This window comes from Syngnathoides biaculeatus, chromosome 9 (assembly GCF_019802595.1).
Source record: "Syngnathoides biaculeatus isolate LvHL_M chromosome 9, ASM1980259v1, whole genome shotgun sequence".
Lineage (NCBI taxonomy): Eukaryota > Metazoa > Chordata > Actinopteri > Syngnathiformes > Syngnathidae > Syngnathoides > Syngnathoides biaculeatus.
The window spans coordinates 5,984,727-5,991,384 of record NC_084648.1 but is presented as its reverse complement, the minus strand read 5'-3'; the positions used below and the strand labels follow the sequence as shown (position 1 = coordinate 5,991,384).

General features: G+C 38.4%; 1 long non-coding RNA gene across 4 annotated transcripts; it reads right to left on the bottom strand.

The window, feature by feature from the left end:
* Positions 1-20: 20 nt before the first annotated feature.
* LOC133506112 (uncharacterized) lies at positions 21-5,457 on the bottom strand. Of its 4 annotated transcripts, none has more exons than XR_009796408.1 (4): positions 5,410-5,457; positions 2,963-3,096; positions 2,607-2,872; positions 21-2,503 (listed from the first exon to the last, which is right to left on the bottom strand). It is a non-coding gene; the product is annotated as an uncharacterized LOC133506112 (long non-coding RNA). The 4 variants fall into 4 exon arrangements; XR_009796407.1 differs by lacking the exon at positions 5,410-5,457 and adding an exon at positions 4,276-5,335 and having other exon boundaries at positions 2,963-3,980; XR_009796406.1 differs by lacking the exon at positions 5,410-5,457 and adding an exon at positions 4,030-5,326.
* Between the last annotated feature and the right edge of the window lie 1,201 nt (positions 5,458-6,658).

The following is a 6,658-nucleotide window of genomic DNA, read 5'->3' as shown; positions in this document are numbered from 1 at the left end:
TAACTTTTTGAGGGGTGGGCACCAATTACTGTTGGCATGAGCTACTTGTGAGACAGAGCTGTGTTATCTGTGACTAGGGGGGGTTCTACTGTATTTTAAAACTATATTGCAAATTCATGCAATTATTACAGTATTTTCCTCAACACTGGAGTATATGCAAGCTGTTAGTTGCTATGCCAAAGAGAAGCTTTACTATCGATGTCTTTTCTAATCATGAGTGTCACAAAACAAAAACAGAAATATGAATGAGGATTTACATTAATTAGATGGACTCATGGTCAGAACAATTAGCCTGATGATGTCATATCTGCTGAGTCACATCGCTCACTTTTTATGACCACCGATTCTGTAAACAAGGTTGTGTACGTTAAGAGACAACTACAAAGCATAATTACTGCAATTTAAAATGTCTTTGTTAAAACGTCCCCCCCCCCCCCAGTAATTCCAAGGTAGACTCGATAAAATAATGCTGATTTAAAACACATTTAACCTGTTAAATTTAATATACTAGTATAGATTGGTCATAAAGATGAAGGAACAAGAGGAAAAGAAGTTATTTTTGCAGGTGCTCAACTGTTATTTTGTATTCAAATAATATTCAGATGACTTTTACGTTTTGTATCAGGACAAAATAATATCAAGTAGACAAGAAAATGTCCTCCAATTCTGAAACCCACATTATATGTGCACTGCTTTTGGCACACGACAATGAAAAATGGGTGGAGAAATGCATCATTATTAATCTATTTAAAAACAATTTATTCACTCGTAATGACTGCTGAATCTTGCCCATTTCTACATGGTAATCCACTAAGCCTCAAGAAAAACAGTCTGTATTACTTTTTGGGAAGTTTTTATAAACGTGAATTTCACACTTGAATCAAAATTTTAAATTAAATGTAAAATAACCTATTGAAAGAGAAAAGTATGCAATTTTTTTTTTTTTTTTTGCATCAGCAGCAGCGCCATCTCGGGGCGAACAATCCGAATTTCATCAACGACAGACTATCTACCCGGATACTACCCAGTGCGAGTACTAAACGTACTCGGGACATGGTTGCCTCTCATTTTTTATCCTATCTACTACCGTATGCGAGTTTTCTTTTCCTAGGATGATCATAGGAAAACCGCGCCCCCAAGCCATTTGATTGGTCCCTGTAAAAATCATATCGATTATCCGCGCTATTCCAAACCAATGGATAATATGATTATCACAGCCCTAAACACATTAATGCTGCTGCACTTTTGAGTTGTTTGCTGTAATGCAAGGTGCTATACCGCCACTGCCGCTACTACTATTACTAATACTAATAATAAAATTCGCCAGAAAATATATAAATATTTCTGGCTTATTTTATAGTACTAGTAGCGAGTGTAACAGTAGAGAAAATATATATATTTTCTGGCAAATTTTATTATGATTATTAGTAGTAGCAACAGTAGAATAGCACATTTTATGACAGCAAACACATCAAAGTGCATAATTGCGTTTAAAATGATTATAATCAGTGTAAACCCCAAAATGCACTTTGTTTCTGTCATGAAAGGTACACTGCTGCTACTGCAATTACTTTAGAGAACAAAAATCGCTGGATAATAGGCTAGAATCACTCACAGCCCAAAACCTAATAATGCACCCTTTGCTGTCTTTCATATCATGAATGTATCAGCCCATAACAAATTCTACTTAATCATTGTACTGTTTCCTTATAACTCTGAAATGTACTTTTAACCGTTTCATAAAAGTCCCAACACAAATAATTTTTAGATTTTCCTAGATCTCATAGGCCACATACATGTAAACATGCAATCATGTAAATTAACTGGCCATACTTACAACATATGCACAGTGCATGAGTAATGTCTTTGAGGTTAATGGAATATAGCCTACAACCACACCACATAATATACACACTGCATGTGGAGCTAGTTTAAATACTGTAGATCTCATTTCATTATCATCGTCATCACGACCACCAGGGATTTTGAGCGTTCGTTTTCAAAACAGGACCTCCAAACAGGACCTGAGCTGCTTCAAAAGTTGGGACCACCTCTTCTTTCAGGTAATCATGTGCTATTAGGCAACTTTATGAACATTTGTGATGACCCCAAGACATGTGTTGTCATCTACACTTTTGGCCAAGGAATGAGGTGCACTTTTCTTGCGATTCTCCTTTTCTATATTGATGCGCCTTTCTTGAGGATTTTGGGGGTCGCCCAGGGATCAAAGCTCGTCTCCCACCGAGTGCTGCCTTTCTTCTGGCAATGGCAGTTGGTTGTACGCCTATCATTTTTGAAGACTGCAGATATCTGGCTTTGACCTGTGGCATATTACCAAAACAATGCAGAGCGGATATGATGGAGCTATCATTCATTTTGCTGCTGATTTCCAGAAAGGCACGAATTGGAGCTCTGAAGTTTTCAGGGTCATCTTCCATTTTTTTTGTCATTGTTCTGTAGAACTGCCGCAAACCTGCCTTCAGGTCTCCTCCAGATGATGTACCTTTGGGAAAAACACAAAACACCAATTATATCTGATCAATAACCTAGATTGTTGTAAAAAAAGGAACATCATGATAACATATTGGCATACCGTTGTCACTGACCTGAGGTGTTAGATCTGCCAGTTGAAGGGACCTCGTCTATGCTCTCCCCCTGAGAATAGTCGCCTTCCTGATCCTGTAGGTCATGCTTGATCGTTTCCAGTGCTGTGGAAGGGGAATGGCCACTCTCAAAGAGTACTTTAAGTTTGTCGATGGTCTCCGATGAGACGTCTCGCCTCTTCATAGAAGCAGAGCAAAACAGCCGGTGATTGTGCTCATGTCTGAGATTATTAAATAGCTAGCCATCCTTGATATGAGGATCCTGACACCTACATGAGAACACATAATGCATAGATCAGTAAACAAACATTTTCCAAGTGTTAGACCTTTCAGTGCCTAGTTTCAGTTCCCCATCTTACCTCGACAATCTGTTTTTACTTTGCATTTCCCGTTTCAGGACCAAGTACATCGTGGCGCAACATGATGTGTTTTTGGTCTTTTTTGGAACAGCTTTCGAATTTGAACCACAGTTGTGATGACATCTCGAGTCCACCTTAGACACAAGGGAATTACAATTAATGTACATTTAAACAAACTGGCTGCGCACTGGGGACATGTGATGAGAAACGCCTGCATGCCATGATGTTTCCACCACAAAACGGCACCATTCGTTGTGACCGAAGGTCGCTGTTTAAAATGTGCAGATGTTGTGCGTCTGTGTGTGTCACGCCAACTGTTTTGGTATGACTGTCAGATCACTGCTCTGACATCATTCTGACTCACTGACCAAAATGTAGGACTCCCCTTTATGCAAATATATGGAGATCCCCGAGGTCATGCATCATTGGAAACATATTTATTGAGAAAAGGTTGATGCATTCAAAAGTAATTCCCCCCCACTATTTACTGTAGCATGGTTGGCAATTTGTAAAAATGTAAAGAAATATTCATTACCCTTCTGTTGAACAGCTCATGTGTATTTTTCAGTCAACAGCCATAATGTATCAAACAAGGTAAATTATATGAAGGGTACTATTATCTGTGCACAGCCATATAAATATACAATATACAATTGTGAAGTCTCTATTAAAACATTTTTCTACAAGTTCTTTATTGGATCTAAATTACTGAAACCTGGTTGTATGTAATAACAGTATATCAATAATAGTTGTAACCTATGTACTTATTTGATATGGGAGCCTTTATGAATCTGTGATTTCCAAGGATGTTTAACTGCCCTAAATGATTACATACGCCAGAGAAATACATGTTTTAGACTTCCTCCATGTCAGCAGGGAGGATGATTGGAAATCTTCCAAGCCATTTGTGTACCTCCTCTTCGGTAGTATTTCTTAATTTAATTTGGGCCCTAAATTGTCCTTCAGCAATGTTTTGATACGTGCAGACTAAATGTTCATAGCCCTCAGGTAGCAGTTTCTGGAAGAAGAAAAAAAAAGAATAGCTAAAGATACAATACGAACTTTACCTCAATAGTTTAAGCATCCATCTCCACGACCATCCATAACCCAGCAAACACAATTAAATCATAGTTTCTATTTAACACGCTTCAATCATGTACAATAATCCCTGAATCCTGCAAGGAAACCATATTTGGTTTGTGAAGAAAACATTCATTTTCGCAAACGGCCATATGCATAGCAAAGTGCATGCAGTTAATTAGCTATCACAATGTAAACGTATCTATTATGAGAGCATTAAGTGTAGTCCTTACCTCCAAAGGTTGACAATTGGTGTTCCCACTTTCTGGCTGCTTGCAGTGTAAACACCGCGGCGTGATGTTGCTGTGAATAATGACTCCGTGTACTAATGGCGCGAAATACTACCAACAATTTGTACCTCTTCCCCTTGTTTCACCGTGTAAGCAGGTGTTACGCACGCGGTTTTCCCCTGGTCGTTTTAGGAAAAGAAAACTCGCCTCCCGTATTTCCATGATAACGAAATGACGTCATTCAGATACAACGTCTATTTAAGATTACGTCGCGCTAATCTACGTCAAAAATGTACCGTCTGCGTAGCAAAAGGATTCCTGTACTTTGACCACTGACCTAAAAAAAAAAAAAAAAACATAAACGTCGAGCGGTATGTCAATCGGTTGAAGCCAGTTGGCCGCCATCTTGGTACTCACAAAACGAGTGGAGGACATTGTTTACAGGTTGGATTATGGCGGGGTTTGCGCAAAATTTGGCATGTAGAATTAAAACTGGTCGTGTGAGTTTGACATTTTTTTCTGTTTTGGTAACATGAAGGACTTTTAATTCGACTTGGTAAACTAAAATAGGCCAAATGCAAAGGAAAGACATAAGACTGTGACTACCGAGAAACCTTGCATATTACCTAGGCCCCGATTTCGTGACACGTTAACTTTTACCAAAATACGCTGTGAAACACGATAATAACCTAGCAAAAAACTAAGCATTTTTTTCATAAAAAACATTACATTTTAAGTCAATCAGTTAGATATATTTTTGGAAATAAGGACTCGCGTTGAGAAAATACAAGCTAAATGCATTGTTCATTTGTTGTCTCTGTGATGTCCGATTTCAGTCAAAAAAAATAAACTTGTTTCCTCGTGTTTGAAAATCTTCAATTGACAGCGTTCGGTATTATGAAATTCATCAAAAATTTCACAGAAAATGTTTTTTTCTTGCTTAACCACTGATGAAGTTGGGAAAATATTTACATCACTTTTTCATGAAAAACTGTCAGCCTATAAAGGTGAAGCAGAGAGTGAACAATGAACAACAACCGGAAACAAAACTTTGTTCAGGTGAATTAAGATCATCAGGAAAAAAAAAAACTTTACAAACAAACTTTAACAGTGTCAAAGTAAATCTTTATAATTTACCTGTGGAAAATTTTCTCAGAGCCACGAAACTGCATTAATCGCTGTTGCTGCACAGGTCGGGATTGTTGTTTTGGGAGTATCAAGATGGCGGATGGCGACTTCAGTTTTGGTGGCCAATGAGCCATCCAGTCTTTTCTTTTAGGTAAGTGATTTTGACCACAAATGTCGACTTTCTGCTTTATGCAGTACTTGGGATTACACAAACGTCAAATGTGATGACACAGTTACTTTGCAGATGCAAAGACTTGATTGGTCAAGTTTAGAAGTCACAGTTAATTGAAAAACAGGAAAAGTGGAGGACATCACTCTTTTTACTTTCCTGTGTGTGCAAGTATGCCTTTATTCCAAACTTATTGTATATGAAGACAGCTTCCTGACGTTAACTGGCGAATCAGGCGTGAAGAATTACAACAGCTAAGACCATTCTAAAATGAAAAATATAAAAGATACTGTATGTTGTTTTAAACACATTAAACACACACACACGGTTTTGTTTTACATCACCTAACTGTCTTCGTAATGTTTTTAAAAATAGTACACAATGATGGATAAACAAGTTCATGTTTTTTCCCCCGCCAGTGTATTCTCCGGTGTAGAAATTAAAAATACAAATTGCATGAAGAGTTTGTATACAAGCGGGACAGTGGATCAGCTGGTAAAGCGTTGCACTCACAGTTCTAAGGACCCGGGTTCAATCCCGGCCCCGCCTGTGTGTGAGTTTACATGTTTTCCCCGTGCCTGCGTGAGTTTTCTCCGGGCACTCCGGTTTCCTCCCACATCCTAAAAACATGCAACATTAATTGGACACTCGAGATTGCCCCTAGGTGTGATTGTGAGTGCGGGTGTTTGTTTCTATGTGCCCTGCGATTGGCTGGCAACCAGTTCATGGTGTACCCCGCCTACTGCCTGTTGACAGCTGGGATAGGCTCCTGCGACCCTCGTGAGGATAAGCAGCAAAGAAAATGGCTGGCTGGATGGATGGAACGAGTTTGTATACAAATAAATTATATGTAATGCCTTACATGTAATAAAAAAAGAAAAAAATCCTATTGGGCACGGTGAGCCCAAGGTTTTCTTTGTTCTGTGTGCAGCCTGCAGCGTCACCTTGTGGCAGAATACTACATACAATACTTTGTTGTGTAAATGGAATCATGCGAATGTACTTTACTGTAGAGAGAAGTACTATAATTCTGAATTTGTTAATCAAATGTTGTTTGTGGCCTTTTTTCAATATCAGTTTTATGAATTA